The 19730-nt window shown below is 39.5% G+C and overlaps 1 protein-coding gene across 2 annotated transcripts in view; it reads right to left on the bottom strand.

The window, feature by feature from the left end:
* Positions 1-19730, bottom strand: part of Susd6 (sushi domain containing 6) — a 92905-nt gene that overhangs the window by 62129 nt on the left and 11046 nt on the right. The window lies entirely within an intron of this gene.

The raw sequence follows: 19730 nt of genomic DNA on the forward strand, positions 1-19730 counted from the left end.
TCCATGCACCCTACTCCATTGCACATAAATAAATACTTTTTTTTAATGTGCAGAAAGAAGCTAATAAAGGTCAAATCTATTTACTATCCTATTCTGCCTGGTGATCTTCTACTCCAAGACCTTGAAGCAAAGGTATGATGAAAACATCCTGATGATCAGAAATCTTTGCAGCCTCCCTTGCCCTCAGATAGCCCCTCTGACCACACACTCCAGTGTAATCAACAAATGATGGCTTTAAGGTCTGAGGATGAAGTTCAGTGGTACAACACTTATCTAGCATACAGGAACACAAAGATATCACAAATAAGGCTGTCTGATCCTGGTCTTTGGGGCCCAAACCAGCTGGGAGCCGCCAAGGCACATAAGTGGCCTGTCAAAAGAACTGACTTATACAGGGACTGAAAAGCCATATCCAACCCTTGTATCCGAAACTCCTTTACATTTACCATGAGAAAGCAATGGGTGGAGGTGAGGGTGTTTATGTCTATGTGAGACGACTCTATCCAGACTTCCTTCTCTCCATTAAAAACTACCCTTTAGACCCTGAACATCTTAAAAAAGAAAAAAAGAAAAAGAAAACAAGAAAAAAGCAGTTCTGATTTCCAGAATTTTTCTCTGCTTCTTAAAATAAGTGAATGTTCTCTTAAGGGAAGATCAGCTAAGGGTAGGTAGAAAAGGATGAGTTCCTTTACTTTAAGTTCCAGAGCCATTACACTTCTGTAAAAACTTCTTCCTCTAAAGAAGCAAAACACCTATTTCAAAACAGAAAACATTCTTCATTCAGATTCCTTCTCTAAAGTTCACCATTTAGGCAGACAATGTCTTTGTTCTTCATGGTTACTTCTTCTTTTACATAACATTAAAATTCTCACACATAATGTGAGCTACGAATTTTCTTATTACAAGCTTTAGAAATGACTTTAGTTTACTGTTGATCATGGCCACACACACACACACACACACACACACACAAAGAGAGAGAGAAAGAGAGAGAGAGAGAGAGAGAGAGAGAGAGAGAGAGAGAGAGAGAGAAATCTTAATTCCAAATATTGAAGAGGAGACAGGAAGACTGTAAATTGAGGCCAGCCTACAATATGTAGTAAGTTCAATACTATTCTGGACTACACAGTGATAACCTATGGGGGTTAGGAGAGGGGAAGGCTAGGCACTCAGGAGGCAAAGGCAAGCATATATATCTCTGTGAGTTAGAGGCAAGCTTGCTCTATATACCAAGTTCTGGGACAACCAAAGCTACATAGTGAGACTTTGTCTCAAACAAACAACCAAACAGGAAGAAGGGCTGGAAAGATGGCTCAGTGGTTAAGAGCACTGACTGCTCTTGCAGAGGTCCTGAGTTCAACTTCCAGCAACCACATGGTGGCTCACAGCCATCTGCAATGGGGTCTGAAGCCCTCTTCTGGTGTGTCTGAAGAGTGCAACTCATATCATTAAATAAATAAATCTCTTTAAAAAAAAAAAAAGAAAGAAAGAAAGAAAGAAAGAAAGAAAGAAAGAAAAATAGATCCCCAAATTAAGTTCTCAAAAAAATTAATAATAGAACATATGAACCAGCTATTTCATTCCTAGGTATATACCCAGAGAACTTTATACCTTAACATAGAGATATTTGTTACCCCACCCCCATCTTTATTACTACTTTATTCACTATAACAAAGAAATGGAAAAAACTTAGTTGTCTGTCAACAGATTAATGGAAAATAAAAATCAGATAAGCCCCCATGCGTGTGAGTGCGCTCACACACATACATACACAGTACAACTACTATTATTATTCAGCTCTTAAGAAAATGAAGTTTAAAATGCAAAAAAACAGACTTAGAATAAATATTAAGTGGGGTCACACGTCTCAGAAAGAAAAAAAACTGTATGTTCTCTCTTATACATGAAATCTAGCCAACAATGTGTATATGATATGTACATGAAAAACAAATGTACATGTGGGTAGTATAGTATAGCATAAAAAAAGAAATAAAGTTGTTTTTCTAGTTCTAATTCTGTCATGGATTTTTTTGTTTTGGGTAGTAAGTAAGTGCAAAATGTAAAATGTGAAGCTCCACAGCTCCCATTCTAAATGCATACTCTAACTGCATAGAAATTCACTGAGTTATGCAGAATTTGGATCTAGTTATTTTTGACATGATGTTTCTATTTATTTGCAAGTTTTTTATAATAAAGCTTATAAAAATTTTAAATTATTAAGAAAAATAAGTTTTACAAAGTAGTAGTGCTAATTCACAACTCATTCAGTGTACTTGGTACTATATGTAATCATCACTACCACTGAAGAACTAAACTTCATCACAAAATGCTGCAACATTTAGGTAAACGCAAGTCATTATCTTTTTAGACAGAATAGAATAGGAAAGACACCGGATTCTGAGAATCACTCACTAGCTTATCTACCGTAACAGTAGTAGAGCTGTTACCCAAGAGTGTATTTGCAAAAATAAAGGATCTACAAAGGTAAAAAAAAAAAAAAAAAAAAAAAAAAAAGTTTGGAGAAAGTCTTCTTGTGAGAAAAAAAAAAAGGCAATAGTTTCATTTCCACATAAATGACAACTCCCTGAGTTCTGACTATGCAACTACACTTTCTACCTCAAGTTAGTAAACTTGGATGTACCCTAGGAATTTATCTGGCTGAAGCAGGTCCTTGCTCCCAGTTGTTACCAAATGTTCCACAGTCCTAGGCAGTTCAGAAGAGGAGAAGTGGGGATGGAGATGGGTCAACATGATACTTAAAACTCAACTCCCAAGTCAGAAGTAGAAGACACTACTTTTAATTTTATCCAAGATTCTATTAGTTGTTAAAAACCTAGCATAGGCCTTTGCATAACAAGTTCAAATCTCCAAGCTACCCAGACAAATGCAATTCAAATGTCAATAATACAAATAAATAAGTCCTTACTTAGTCTACCAGATCTGCTTATTGGTACTCTTAACTAGTTCCTAGTTCCTTAAACTATAAACTTCCCTCTTTAACACTTTCTATCGGGGTGATTCACCACAAAAAGAAACTGGAACAGAGGCCCCTGCTCTTACTACCACTCCTAGCAATCTTCTAGAAAAAACATATTTTCCACCCAAACCTTTCAACTTCTAGGAAAATCCAAAGTGGGACAAACTTTTCTTGCTAGTTTCTCTTAGGTGTTGGTCCCCAATATATCCCAAATGGTGCCCAGTCTCCAGATTCTTGCTCTATCCTCTAAGTCCACCTGAAATTCTGTCTTCTCTAAAAGCTTGTAAAATGTATAGAAGCCACAAACCTCAAACCCACCAGAACTTTCAACAGAGTTAAAGTGACTGCAGATTCAGACAGCAAACAACCAAGGCAGGCATATCTATTTTAATACTCTATGTGGGTGCAATAACGTTAAATTGTAAAGTATGAAAATGAGGAACAAGCACCAACTACTTATGAGTTATGAACAAAATAATGCAACAAAGAAATTAATCTGAACCAAGATAATCAAAGAGGGCCTTCTAAAGGAAAGTCAGGAGGCTGGACATAAAGGCTTTGACAGCTTAGAAAGTACAAAGAAGCAGTCTGGCACAATGGTATACAGCTGTAATCCAGCTCTCAGGAGGCTGAGATAGGAGGATCACATATTTGAGACCAGCCTGAGCTACATAATGATGCCACATCTTAAAAACAGTAATAAAAAAAGTATTAAGAAACAAAGACAGGGACACATAAGAACATTCTTTAAGCATCCTAGAATGGGAAAGGCCAAGGATCAAGGAACAGAAAAATAAATTCCATTCTAAAATCCTCAGGTTAAGGCACAATTCTTACTGGTTTCTACAGTTTCTGCCATCTGGCAAGTTCTGTTTATTTTACAAAATATTTAGCATTCAACTGACTCTTCAGTTAAGGCCAGCTTGGAAACTCATCCTTGGGTCAGCAGGCAGTGGGAAACGACTGTTCTTAAGCAGGAAACCTGACCTAATCTAATTTCACAGCATCAACTAGAGGCTCCCCAGGAACACAGGAAAGAATAGGGGTGTCACACCCTGACAATAGCTTTTATTCTTTTACCTAATCCCCAGAGATGATAAGCACCATGAAAGGGAGCTAACTGATCCCGGCAAGAACAACTACAGCAAGATGCAAAGCCAGTCAGAACAACTACAAAAAGGCCTAGTCAGGATACTGGTGACAGGAACCTGCAGAAGGTGGCCCAAGAAGGGTTATGAAGGAGGAGTACTGAGAAGAGCTGGAAAATTAGGTTTCCAATCCCAGACGATGCCATTATCTTCAGACCTCAATGTTTTGGCTCTGCTGACAGATGCCAAATGCTAAGGTCAGTCAGCTCGGCACTCTGCTTGTTTCTGGGAATGGGGGTTACACATTCCATCCTTCCCATCTGTCTGTGGTTTTATATGCTAGCTGTGATTTCCTGTAATTCCTGTGTGTAGGGATCGATGAGAAGATAAGGACAAGCACAGGCAACTCCTCTCTGTCCATCACTGTGACAAATACATCTCAAGAGTCCTATACAATGGTTTTACTGGTAACTCCAATTATGGGAAGAAGAGAAAGGAGAAGGAAACATCTTACTTTGAAAGCTATAAGGGAAGTGCCCTTCTTACACAATCAATTTCCCCTTTTGGCAGAGCCTTCCCAGAATGCATTTAGTGAGAACAAAGGAAAAAAACCAACATTTTCCAACCCTGAGTCCTGACTGATTCCAGCACAGATGAGGAACCCAAGATTCCTTACAGTCTTGCTGTGTAAAAAATAAGCACAAAAGAAGAGTCAACATATAAGGCCAAAAATGCTTCCAAGTACACAACGCCCTTGAAAACTGAATGACAGCCTTTCACAGTGGTGACTCTGAGGGGGACAGGACACAAGACAGGCCAGAGTAGGCCACAGCAAGACCTTGTCTAAAACAAACAAGCCTTACCTATATTTTTTTTCCTTTTTCTTATGTTCTTTGAGGTAGAGTTTCATGTATTTCGTGTTGAAATATATGAATGAATTTATATATATATAAATTCATATATATTATATATAAACTATATATATAATATATAAATTATATATGTATGTATATATATATATATATATAAATAAATTTATTTTAGGTTTCATGTATTAAACTGAAAATTACCTTAAATTTTTCTTTTTTTTTCTTTTTTCTTTTTTTTTTTTTTAAGGGGTGGGGGTCGGGGGAGACAGGATCTCTTTATGTAACCCTGGCTGTCCTAGAATTAGCTATATAAACCAGGCTGGCCTCAAACTCAAAGAGACCCACCTGCCTCTGTTTCCCAAGTGCTAGGATTAAAGGCATTCATGACCAGTCCAGGCTTTATGAGGTTCTGGGGATTAAACCCCATGTTTCATGCATGCTAAGCAAGTACTTTACCAACAAAGCTAGCCCACAATCTGTGATTTCTAAAAGATTTTCAAGATCTGGGAAAAACAAGTTTCAGATGTGCATGTTCACACAGTGCTTTTCTAACTATTAAATAAACATAAGGGGGAAAGAGAGCAGATTGAATGAAGAACAAAGTGTTGGTTATAACTTGGTGACATTTTCTAAACAAGAACTTCCCTCCCACCAGTGACAGATTCAAGCACTCCAGAACAATCACACTGTATTCTTCCACACAGGGGCCTCAGAAGACTTAATCTAGGAGGTGGCTTGAGAATACCTGTTACTACATGACTTTTCCAGGATCAGGCCTCCTAGAGATGGCAAACTGTCCTTTATAAAATCAAGGCCCCAGTGGGGAGAGGGACATTTTGTCATTCTCTATAACTGAGGTGGTCATAATTCCATCCCAGTATTATGAACCCTCCAGCTAATAACACCATCATTATTATATTAACTAGCATCTGACTGCTTACTCGTGGGAATGAATCTAAGCACTTTACACTTACTATATGATCTAGGTATTATTATTATCTCTGGTTATAGGCAGGGAAACCTAGCAGTAGGGTATGAAAGAGATGGGGTGAGACTTCAAACTAAGCAGTCTAACCCCAAAGCATGCAATCTTGATAGAGGTATAAATTTGTTTCACGTAATTCACTTTAAATGTTAATATTATTTCTGGGCTGAATACATGGCTCTGGGGTTAGGAACACTTGCTATTATTCTTCTACAGGACCTGAGCTCAGTTCACAGCAATAATGTAAAACAACCCACAAGATACTGTAACTCCAGTTCCAGGAAAACCCAACACCCTCTTCTGGCATCCTCAGGCACCCACATACATGTGTATATACACACAGATACACATGTAAAGAGTAAATCTAAAACAAAAACATTACAGATAGACTGTAGATTAGGAGGAACCTTCATAAAAAGACGAACAGAAGTTATAGCAATGGTTCAGATTGCTGTATACAGCTGTGAAACTTCCTAAAGTGCCAGGCACTTCAGAATGAGCAAAGGAAATCTTGAACATATGGATGCCAGGGACCCACTCATGAGGGCACTGGCTGTTGAAGGGCTAGAGTTCCTGCAGTCTGTTTGTTTTGTTTTAGTATTTAATAAATGGGTTTCATTAGGACATTCTCGTATACTATTGTATCTTGCATCACCACCCTCCCCTTCCCCCATTTCTTCTTCTGACTTGGCACATTTCCTCTCCCAAAATACCCAAAATAGTCTCCCCTTTCTAGTGCCCTGTGCAGCCTCAGCCTTGTCCTCCACCCACTTACCCATTCCTCTGAAACATCAGTGTTAACCACATCCCTGTCCCAGCATGTAACTGGTCACTCCTGGAAGAGACTCAACCACCAACAGCTCACATCCTCAGTGCCTTGGGTTGAGAGGACAAGGAAGGGTTGTGGCCCAACCAGCCCAGCCCAAATCCCATGCCACCATTCCTTGCTATGGTCTGTGCTTTTGAACAGTGTTAAATTATGGAAGCTCCCAAGGCCTTCCTTGTTCTTGAACCTCTTATTTATATTAAAGTTTCTTGTTTGCGCAGACCACCACCATCCCAGGACAGCTTCCTTTTTATGTTCATGCTATCACATGGCCAGGTGATTCTAAAGCACACTTCAGGTGACAAGGGGGCTCTTGAGGCCTTTTTAAGACACAGGAATATAAGTCACTAGATGAGTAATTCCCTGAACTGCAAATGAGATGGATAGTAACTTTAAGTCATAGGTAGTACATTTATTAAAGGCACTGACACATGGAGCAGAATGTAATGAAAGATCATAGATACTGATAGCTCTTAACAGATATACATCTACCAGCATTTGCCTTTTCTAATGAGCCTGATTTCTCTAGAAATTAACTGCCAAAGATGGATACACTGTATAATTATGATCCAATCCAGGCATTCTTAATAAAAACTTGTATAAAATGGCTAAGAGAGAAGAAGTTTTATTGTTTTGTCTTAGAGTGGTGTTTTCTTTAAAGTCTAAACATAAAGCTTGTTGCTGGGATTTCTTCACTTGTTTGTAACCTGAGTAAAAATGCACTCACTTCAAGGCTGTGCCTCTCTGTGTAAATCTCCACCACATGAGCTCACTAGATTATTACAGGGGCTACACAGCATGTTGCCAAGAGTTCAGACAGCCCAATTCAGATACTTGCAAGCTATGCCAGTACAGGCAAGATTTTTAAACCCTCTTTTAAGCCAAGCCTGGGACACAGGCCTATTATAGTAGCTGCCTGGGAGCCTGAGGAAGTTCAAAGCCCTGCCAGGGCTGTAAGAATGCATCAAGGTCAACCTAGGCTACTTAGTGAGCCTCTTTCTCAAAATAAAAAGTCAAAAGAGCACTGGAGCCTAGGGATGTCGCTCAGTTGGTAGAGCATTTCAGCACACACAAAGTTCTGATTTTAATACCCCACACTACAGAAGTAGGACATGATGGTGTAAACCTGTAATCCCAGCATTTGTCGAGGTAAAGGCAGGAGGATCAGAAACTTAAAGTTATCCTTGATTATATAGAAAGTTTATAGCCACCCTCACATACATGATTCTCTGTCTCAAAACAAACAAACTAACAGAGCTGAGATGTAACACGGTGATAGAGCATCTGCCTAACATACAGGAGGCTCTGGGCTCAATAACCAATACTAACAAAAAAAATCTCTAAACTGTAAAATAGCTACAAAATGGTTACAATTCCAAAGTTGCTAGGAAGATAAATTAATATGTACAAAACTGTAAAAAACAAAGTATGACACAAAGAAAGCTTTCAATAGTATGATGGGACATACCTGTAATCTCAGAATTCAGTAGAACAAAACAAAAAGATACTGAACTCAAAAACCAGTCTTGATGCTGCAAGTTTAAAGCCACTTTGGGCTACATTTCAAAATGTGGACTCAAAACAAAAACATTGTTCGATACATGTTAAGCATTTTGTATCATCCTATTTTATAGTATTAATTTAGTTCTGTATAAATTTGGTATTTAAACACTTTGAATGTGTTTAAATAGCCATAGTCCACTATGGCTATTAATTCAAACCTCACAATAACCATGTTAAATTAGATCCTGTTTGTTATAAGAAAAAACTACTAGCCAAAGGGTAGGAAATGAATACACAGCAATCTGCTTCCTTCAGTCAGGGACCTATCTCCATCATCTGTGAATATCCTTCCACCACTAACCCATTCCCACTAGCAGAAACTCAATAAATCCATGTTAAATTAGAATGACTACACAGCTGTCAGGCTATGAACAGAACCCCAGCCCTGTTGCCAGAGGATAGAGAACAAACAGGAATCATCATTCCTGGGCATTCCTAACTTGAGAACAGACAAGAGGGCTACTATTCCCAGGCCAGACTCCAACTCATTCCTGAAAGGGAAGGGAGCAGCCAGAGGTCACTCAGAGGGAAATGTCAGTATTGCCCCCTGCACTAATGACCTTTGAAGCTGTAGGGAGTCAGGCTAATGTAATGAGACATTGTACAGGCCCTCCCACCAGGCCAAATGGGGATCCATACATGTTTCAGATGCATATAATACTGCCTTGCTAATTGAAATGGGAGTTGCCTTTTACAGAGCTTAGGTCAGTCTATAAATACCAGGAACCAAAAGTCTTTCTGTAGGGGCTCAACTGCACCTATCTGGTCCTCTATGACTCAAGAAAACCCTAGGGAGCATCCCTCAGAAAAGAACTGTCCTCCAACAGTACACATTCACCCCAAGAGATATATATATACTCCAACTTCTCTTTTCCTACTTTAGCCTGTTTTTGTTGGTCTTTCCTTCACATTCACTACATCTAAACAATCCACTTCCAAACACCCTTACATGGTCCTACCCTCTTTTTTTTCCAGATAATTGTTTTGTCTCCCTCTCCAGCTCATCCCACACTTCAATATTCCTATCCCACAGACCCTGTCTACCATGAAAGAAACATCATCTCTGAAATCACTGCAACTCTGGTTCTAGCTCCAGCACAGTAAGTAACAGTATTCCACATTGCTGAGACTAGTGTCCTGATCTATAAAGTGAAATAAACTTGCCGAGATGAAACACCCAGTGCTAGGCAGTGGTGGCGCACGTCTTTAATCCCAGCACTCGGGAGGGGGAGGCAGATGGATTTCTGAGTTGGAGGCCAGCCTGGTCTACAGAGTGAGTTCCAGGATAGCCAGGGCTACACAGAGAAATCCTGTCTCAAAAAAACAAAACAAAACAAAAACAAAAAAACCCAAAAAACAAAAAACAAAAAACAAAAACAACAACCACAAAAAAAAAAACCCCAGCACACTGTCAAGTAATACATCCTGCCTTGTCCTACTCCCCAGAGAACGTTCCTTCTTCCTTTATTCTACTACTTAGATAGAATCACTCAAGGTATCATATCTTTGAAAATCCAAAAGTCACACTAGAAGAGTGACTTCACTCTGTAAGGTTATCTCTGTAGTTCTAACAGCAACCTTCTGGTCACTTTGCACCTACCTCCTACAGATGACCTACTTGGGAAAAGAGAGTAATAAGAAGAGATACAAACAAAGAGTCATTAAGTCTGTATATGATAAGAACAGATCTGTCACATGTGACCAAAGCTCCAAGCCCAAGACAGTCCCATAATCCCACACTTATGGATTAATTTTATCACTCATTTTTGTTAGAAAAACCATCTGGTTCATTTCTTTAAAAAAAAAAAAAAAGGGGGGGGGGGCTTCCGGTCTGGGCCTGAGCACTGAGCAGATCTTGGGTGGCAGCTCTGCCCCCAATCTCTAAGAACCCAGAGGAAGCAGGGATCCCAGGTGCTATAACTCGGGCAGTATCCTGTCTGAGCTTGAGCACTGAGCAGATTTTGGGCCCCATTGCTTACCCCAGTAGTTAACACCCACCCCACAAATTCTGATACAACCAAGAAAATAGGAAAGACAGGCTCCAGTCAGGGACAGGGCAGGTAGCACTAAGGAGATACAGATGGCAAAAGGCAAGTGTAAGAACATAAGCATCAGTAACCCAGGGTACTTGGCATCATTAGAACCTAGTTCTCCCACACAAGGAAGTCCTGAATTCCCCATACCACTAGGAAAGCAAGATTCAGATTTAAAATCACTTCTAATGTTGATGATAGAGGACTTCAAGAAGGACATAAATAACACTCTCAAAGAATTTGAGGAGAATACAGGTAAACAGGTAGAAGCCCTAAAAGTGGAAACACAAAAATCCCTCAAAGACTTACAAGACAACACAACCAAACAGGTGAAGGAATTGAACAAAACCATCTAGGACATAAAAATGGAAGTAGAAACAATCAAGAAATCACAAAGGGAGACTACCCTGGAGATAGAAAACCTAAGAAAGAAATCAGGCATCATAGACACAAGCATCACCAACAGAATACAAGAGATAGAAGAGAGAATCTCAGGTACAGAAGATATCATAGAAAATATTGACACAACTATCAAAGAAAATGCAAAATGCAAAAAGTTCTTAACACAAAACATCCAGGAAATCCAGGACACAATGAGAAGACCAAAGTTAAGGATAATAGGTATAGATGAGAGTGAAGATTCCCAACTTAAAGGGTCAATAAATATCTTCAACAAAATTATAGAAGAAAACTTCCCTAATCTAAAAAACTAGATGCCCATAAACATACAAGAAGCCTATAGAATGCCAAATAGACTAGACAGGAAAAGAAATACCTCCCGTCACATAATAATCAAAACACCAAGTGCACAAAACAAAGAAAGAATATTAAATGCAGTAAGGGAGAAAGGCCAAGTAACATATAAAGGCAGACCTATCAGAATTACACCAGACTTCTCACCAGATACTATAAAAGCTAGAAGATGCTGGACAGATGTCATACAGACCCTAAGAGATCACAAATGCCAGCCCAGGCTACTATACCCAGCAAAACTCTAAATTACCATAGATGGAGAAACCAAGATATTCCACGACAAAACCAAATTTACACAATATTTTTCCACAAACCCAGCATTACAAAGGATAATAGCAGGAAAGCTCCAATACAAGGAGGGAAATTATACCCTAGAAAGAGCAAGAAAGTAACCCTCTTCCAACAAATCCAAAAGAAGATAGCCACACAAAGATAATTTCACCTCTAATAACAAAAATAATAGGAGACAACAATCACTGTTCCTTGATATCTCTTAACATCAATGGACTCAATTCCCCAATTAAAAGACATAGGCTACTGGACTGGATATATAAACGGGACCCAGCATTTTATTGCATACAGGAAACCCACCTCAGTACAAAGACAGACTCTACCTTAGAGTAAAAGGCTGGAAAACAATTTTTCAAGCAAATGGTCCTAAGAAACAAGCTGGAGTAGCCCTTCTAAAATCTCCAGTCCGAGAACACAAAAGAAGGGACTCATGGCTCCACCTGTATTGGTAGTTGAGGGTGGCCTTGCCAGGCATCAGTGGAAGTGGACAGCCTTGGTACCTTAAAGTTTGGATTCCCTAGTGTTGGGGAATTTCAAGAGCAGGGAGGTGGGAATGAGAGGATGGTGGGAGTACACCCTCGTAGTAATTGGAGGGAGGTAAGGGGTTAGGCATCAGTGGAAGTGGAGGGCCTTGGTACCTCAAAGATTGGATTCCCTAGTGTTGAGGAATTTGAGAACAGGGAGGCGAAAATGGGAGGATGGTGGGAGCACACCTTCATAGAAACGCCCAGAATTATATGGATTAGACATGATAGAGGCAGGCAGCCAGAAGACTAGATCCCAGAATTCAAACAAACAATTATCTTGATACTAAAATTTGTTTTGAGAATTGTATATTGCAGAATACATAGCCTTGGTGTATCTACTCATCAGGCAAGCTGAGCACACCTGCTCGAACCTCTGATGTCCTGGAATTCCAGCCGGATGCAGTGAAGACACAGTGTCAGAGGCTTATCAATTTACTCTTCCCCCAACCCCTCTTCTAATATCCCCACGCCCATAATCAGCTTGAAGAACTTAATGAAGAGTCGGCGCCCCTATTCCCTGGGCTTGGGGACTGAGGTGGTTAATATTGGGCTGTCTTTCTAGGGAAAAGTAGTGATTTTGGTGGAACAGGGGGGATTAGCTAGGATTTATTGCATAGCCATAACCTACTGGTAGAAATATGTATAATTGTTATTAAGATGAAGTTATAATTTCTTAAATGGTACAAAATTTACTTTGATTTCAAATTTAAGGTTTTTATTGGTATGAGCTTCTTATTAATATAAAAGTGAGATGAATATTGTTACTATCATAGGCATTGTGCCTGTATAACACATTTAGGAATACAAGGCTTAGACCCAGTCCTTCTTTAACTTTTTTAACTTATTTGAGACGGTTAGACTGTGAATTAAGGGACTATAGCAAATTCATGGCTTTGAGTTTATTGTTAGGGAGTTTTCTATATTTTCTTTAGAAATAGCTGAGAGGAGTTAACAGACAACAGCCCAGATAGCCTTACATGGATAGTTGGTTTTCAAAACATCAGAAATCCACAGAATTGACATTACAAACATTTCTGTATTAACGTCCATTTTGATTAGAGACCTGTCTGCTCCTGACAGCTTCCTGTCTTGGATTCCAAGAAGAAATTGAGCATCTTTGGAGTTATTCCAATTGTGGTGAGACAGCCACTAGGCAAGAATTGCCTCTTTCCATCTACAGACAAAATACTGTCCAGAAAAGGACACACTTGCAGAATAGTCGACTGATTATATCTGCCAAGACAGAGTAATCAGTCCTTAATAATTCTGCATCACTAGGTCTGTCAGATGATCCTGGGCCAGAAGGCTGAAGATCGGATGCTCCAACGTTCTGTAGTATAGGGATTGTCCAGGTGTCCAGCAGTCTCTATAAATTGGCTATGTTTTAGAAGCTATGCTTTGTGCTTCCCATAATCTCAGTTAACTCAAGTCATTCTGGATTTCTGATGGGGTTGAAAACTTATAGTCTCATAGCCAATCCTTGCTATTTACTTTGAGAGAAAACATTTGAGAGGATGGTTTTCAGCTGACATTCATTCTAAAGCCAAGGGGGGGGGGGGAGAAACAGGCTCAGAACTAAATCTTTTATTTAGGAAAGATGACAGAGGTTCTGCTTAGTCAACAAAATGATGGATTGGGTGTTGGGTCTATCTTGCACCTTACTGACATAAATTAGTATAGTTATGCTCTAGCTGTATTTTGAGAGAAAAGTTTTATTTTAACAGGAAGGGTGATATGTAGGAGGAGCTAAGGTGGGAGGAGTACAGAGAGGAGGAGTAAGGAGAGGAGGAGGAGAAGGAGAGGAGGAGCTAGGTGATGAGAGAGAAAGAGAGAGGAGGGCCAGACATGGAGGCGGATATTCACATGTCTCCGCCAGTCAAAGATAGTTGATATATCTAGATTGGGTATTAGGTTACACTTCTGATTGATATTGAGCATTACCAAACTTATAAAGCCATTGGTTAACATTAAAAAAATTGTATAAAAGCAAAAAGGAGAAAGGGGTATAGGATAGGGGTTTTCTAGGGAGAGAAAATGGGGAAAGGGGATGGCATCTGAAATGTAAATAAAATATCCAATAAAAAATAAATTTAAAAAAAAGGTTTTTTGGTTTTTTTGTTTGTTTGTTTTTTTTGGTTTTTCGAGAGAGGGTTTCTCTGTGCAGTCCTGGCTGTCCTGAACTCACTATGTAGACCAGGCTGGCCTCAAACTCAGAAATCCACCTGCCTCTGCCTCCCAAGTGCTGGGACTAAAGGCGTGTTGTCACCACTGCACAGCTTAAAAAAAAAAGTTTTAATGCATATCTATTTATTTTTAAGAAGGGACATGAATGTGGCTATCAGAAGACAATCAATATGAATCAGTTACCTCCTTCCACCTTTAAGTGAGTTCCAGGGATTACACTCAGGTGGCATGAACCTCTGCTCACTAAACCATCTTACTGGTCCCCATCTGGTTAATTTCTGGTAAGACCAGGCAGGAGTTTTTAGAGATCAAGGACAGCCTATAACTTGATTCTCAAAAGGTGGCATCCTTGATGACAGCTCCAAAACAGTGTGTCAGGTCTCTCTTCCTAGTGTCCTAATGCTGCTTCTGCAAACTCATGATTAGCCTTGAAATAAACCCACAACCTAGTTCTTTTATAAGAACTTTGTCCAAAACTTTTAGTCATCACCCTTAAAAACAGTCTATCTTCAAAGCCCGGATGAATAATAGAGAAAAATTAATAAAAACCCTAAGCAGCTTGTACTTTAAAGGGACTTTCAACAAAGAGGTAAGAGGGTGCTTCTCCATAGACGATTCTTACTTTGAAATTAGCTACCAGTTAAGAGGTTCTCCTTCATGAGGTTTTTAAGCTCTCCTAGATCCAAGACAAAAGGATACTTGTCTAAAGAGGTACAGGAACCTGGATAGTCTCAAGTATGAAAAAGTGGGCACCTCAAGGGTAGCCCCTTAAAACTTTACAGTCCCCAACAATATGCAGATAATCATGGGATTCAGAGAAAGGTCTTTCACTAGAGAAGCTCAATCTGTCCTATGCAGGCCGGATGGGACAAAGGAAAAACAGAATGTAAGCACAAGTTCAGTAGTGTGGCCTGCAGCAAGCAAGAACAACTTCAGCAAAGGATAGATTGGAATGTTCTAAACTTGACAGGTCAGAAACAAACTACAAACAAGGACAATGATAGAGAGCCTGCCATGTACCAAATAAAGTAGATGTGGAAGGCGGGGAGAGGGAAACAAGCCCTACCCTTCTGTAATTCGGGATGTGGTCCATCTGCCACAGAAAGTAGGAAAAAAGATAGGATCCAAAAAATTGGCCAAACTTGAGTCTTGTTAACCCCTCAGGACAGACCAACGGTGCTCTACTATGGCACTGACCTCAGTCCTTACCAGTATATGAGCAGACCCCTCCAAGACCTCCAGTTTGCTACAGCCTACACTGATAGAGCAGGTATTTCCAGATACCACATATGTATCAGTGCTATTTCTGCTGTAACCCAAGCCCCCTTAGCATGATACTAGCTGTGGTGGCTACATACCAAGGTCCTATCATAAGAGAAAAGAGAGGGTAGGAGAAAGGAGAAAAAGAGGAGGAGGAAAAAAGACAAGGAGGGAAAAATAGAAAGGGAGAATATGAAGAAGGGAAGCAAAGTCACCTATTCATTCTGCCTCACCTTAGTAACTTTAAAGTGTAATTCCCACCTAGCTTTAACCCATAGACATGAAAATAAGAGCTGACAACACCAACATTATTAGCCAGACACTTCCGGTGTGATAGATACCAGTCTAGGCACTTCACATTTCTTACTTCTTATAATTCTCAAAACCCACAGCCTATACTCACAGCCATGTACTTAGAAAACTCTAACACTAAAAAAGCAAGCATCTGCTAATTTTTTCACATCTTTCTTAAACTGCTATTTGAATATCTTTTAGCTATCAGGACTGTGCCTTCTGCTTTAAGTATGTCCATTTGATTCTCATATCATTTTTATTAAAAATGTGGTTTTAATAAGTTATTCAAGTTATACATACCACTAGTGTAAAATTCAAATAACACAGAAAAGTAGTTTAAGAAGTTATAGTTTAGTCAAGAATGGTGGTGCATGCTTTTCATCTCATGTCTCTGGAGTTAAGGGCAAGCTCTGTGAGTTTGAGACCAGCCTCATCTACACAGCAAATTCTAGGAGTGTCAGAGTTACACAGAGAGACTTGTCTCAAGAAAAGAAAAAAGAGAAAGAGACAGAAAAGAAAAAGAAATTATTGTTTCTTTTATCTTTATGACCTAGAGTTCTCTTCCCAGGTAATCATTAATATGTTAATAAGGTACCTTTCTAGAGATCACATTAACATTGGTTCCATTTCACAAACTAACTACAAAACTGAAGGATCAGCTGGGCATAGAGTTGAATGCCTATAATTTCAGCATTAGGAAAGCTAAGGCAGGAAAGCTGCCAAGAGTTTGACATTAGCTTGGACTACATAATGAGACCTCATCTAAACAAATGTTAAAAACCCTAAAAATCAAAAGTTCAATTTATTCCAGGTCATACAGCTGGGAAGCAGAAGAGCTGAGACTGAAGCAAGGTTGCTCTAAGCCCACTACCTTCTCTGCTGCCTCCTCCTAAGTACTCTCTTCTAAAAACAACTGTCATTCTCAAAGGACAGAGGAATAGGGAAACTGCACCTGGCCCATGACCAGTTTTACTCCTCCGCTTTCCCAACTAAATGGAAAAAGCAGGCAGGCTGCCCAAGTACATCTCTGGTCCAAGAATGATGACACTCCATATTCTTTCTACTTTAGGCTGCCACAGCTCAAGCAAGACCTTCTATAATGTCCTTGCAGTTCACAGTCTCACCGCCAGCCTCTGCAAACAATAGAGGACAATAGTTTAACATCAGAGACCATGCTGGTTTCCTCCAGCTAACATCAAAAGGCAAACGCCCTCAAGCTTGGAACCACCACCAGGCTGAAGAGTCAACCAGATGACTGCAAAGGGACAGTTAGAACCAAGATACCCACATACCTAATTTGGGGTGAGCTTGCTGAGCCACTCAAAATCCTCAGGGCAATGTTTGAAACCTAATGAGCTCAGAATTTCTGCTTGGTTTTATTTCTATCTGATCTGTCAACCACATAGATTTTTGAGATAGTATTTCTGTCTCTGGGGACTTTCCTCCTTCTCCAAAAAATAAAACCTTTGTATCATGTAGACACATTTTTCCTAAGGAAATTACAGTTGCTTTTTCAAATTATACACACAGTCACAATTTTCAAATTTATTTTCACCATTTTTAGTGTGGATCTGTGTGTGTTGGGGATACGGGCACAGATATGTACATGCCTGAGTACCAGTGCTAGATCACCCTAGAGTTCGAATTACAAGCAGTTTTGAGCTGCCCAACATGCTGGGCCACCTCCCCAGTCCTCACATTTTTGTCCCATCAGTATACAAAAACATACTGAGTATAGGACTTCTGTGCTGAGCCAGGGAACAGCAAAGGAGCTACTGCTATTACACTGTTACTCAGCAAGTAAGTGTTATGGATCTAAAATCCCTGCAAATTTCCATTTCCCAGCATGAGCCACCAATGTTGGATTTAAGGCTGAGTCGGCTTCGCAATTATATAAGTACAGTAGCTGCTGGATGCCTTCAGAGAAGGGATGGGGGTAGAGATGGTCAAGAGTTATGAGCACTTGCTGCTCTTACAGAGGACCTAGGTTCAATTCCCAGGAACCTCATGGCAGTTTACAACCAACTTTAATTTCCCTCTAGTTCCAGGGGAATCCAATGCCCTCTTCATGTCTCTGAGGGCCCAAGACATACAGGTGACACATATACATATATGTAGACAAAATACTCATACACATAAACTATTTTTTAAAAATTTCAATTCATTGCCAAAGGTTTTGCTTTTCCCATTTGTATACCAGGACTAAAATTTAAGTACAGCTGTTCCTTGGTAGTCACAAAGATTACTGATTCCAAGACACCTGTGGATATCAAAATCTGAGGATATTCAAGTACCTTATTTAAAAACAGCATAATAGTTACTTACAAATACCTTCCATATACATTAAATCATCTCTAGATTACTTATAAGACCTAATGCTGTGCAAATAACTGTCAGGCTGTATTGTTTAGAGAGTAACAAAAAAAGTCTACATGTTGAGCAATGCAAAAACATTTTTCTCCCTCCAAATTTTGTGTATGGTTAGCTGAATCTACAGATGAAGAACCCCCAAGATTAAAATGTCCTTTGTGAGAACCTGTTAAATGCAGAAATTTTTACATTTTTTTGCTGCTATATTGTTAATATAGATATGTAGCCCATATTATAAAGAGGGGAAATTTAAAACACACGTAAGGGTTTTGAAATGTGTAAGAAAAGACTAACTAGAACACCAGAGAACAACTCAAATAATGCACTGTTAAGTGTTAAACTATGCTGCAAAGAATCTGGGTCAGAGCCACCAATGGCTCTGACATCTGCTCATGCTACCACTCTCCACCTATAGCCCTAAAGATAAACATGTACTTTTAGACCAGCATCCACAGAACAATGAGAAGCACCAAGAAAATTATTCATTTCTAAAGAACAAAGAAACAAGTCGTTCTGTGTTAACTATTTCCTTATCTACATACAACTGAATTCACACTCAATGCTGAATATATTTATTTTTCCAAGCTGCAAAAACAAATGTGTAAATTAGTTTTAGGGCATAATTGATATGTACCAAGGCTTTTATAAAACCCAACAGGTCTATAGAAACAAAACCTGCACCTGAAAATTAGCAGACACACCAATTTTGTTTTCAACCATAACACTTAAAGAACACTGTAGTGTGTTTTTAAAAAATATTTTATTATTTTTGTGTATAGGTGTTTTCCTTGCATGTATGTCTGTGCACTGTGTATGTGCCTGGTGCCCACAGAGGTTAGAAGAGGGCTTTAGACCCATGAGACTGGAGTTACAGATGGTTGGGAGCCACCATGTAGGCGCTGTGAATCTAATTCAGGTCCTCTGAAGACCAGATAGTACTCTTAACTGATAAGCCATCTCTCCAGCCCCCTAAAGTTTGTTTTGACTGCCCTTGCTGAATGAGTTATATAGTGAGACCCTGACTCTGAAATCAAAGTAAAAAATGAAGACTTGGGGAATATGGGGGGGGGGGGTACAGTGTAAGGCTTAGAACATAGCTTAGGCTGGAGAGATGGCTCAGTGGTTAAGAGCACTGACTGCTCTGCCAGAGATCCTGAATTCAAATCCTAGCAACCACATGGTGGCTCAGAACCATCAGTAATGTGATTCGATGCACTCTTATAGTGTGTGTCTTAAGATAGCTGCAGTGTATACTCACATAAATAAAAAAATAAATAAATCTTGCTGGGCAGTGGAGGCACATGCCTTTAATCCCAGCACTTGGGAGGCAGAGGCAGGCAAATTTCTGATTTTGAGGCCAACCTGGTCTACAGAGTAAGTTCCAGGACAGCCAGGGCTACACAGAGAAACCCTGTCTCGAAAAACAAAACAAAACAAAAACAAACAAAAAAAAAAAAAGAACATAGCTTAGTAGGTAGAGGACACACAAAGCATGTACAAAGCCCTAGGTTCAATTCCCAGTACCATATAAACCAAGCATGATGCAAAAACCACTGACAAAGCCAGAACATTAAGGCTTTGTATCTACCATATACAACAGAATCCTCCAAGATAACTCCTAATTATTTTCCTAGACTGATAATTCTATGCAGGCCAAGTATTGTGACTGTTTTGTTTTCCATATATATATATATATCACACACACATACA

The sequence above is a fragment of the Arvicanthis niloticus genome, chromosome 23 (assembly GCF_011762505.2).
Source record: "Arvicanthis niloticus isolate mArvNil1 chromosome 23, mArvNil1.pat.X, whole genome shotgun sequence".
Classification (NCBI taxonomy): domain Eukaryota; kingdom Metazoa; phylum Chordata; class Mammalia; order Rodentia; family Muridae; genus Arvicanthis; species Arvicanthis niloticus.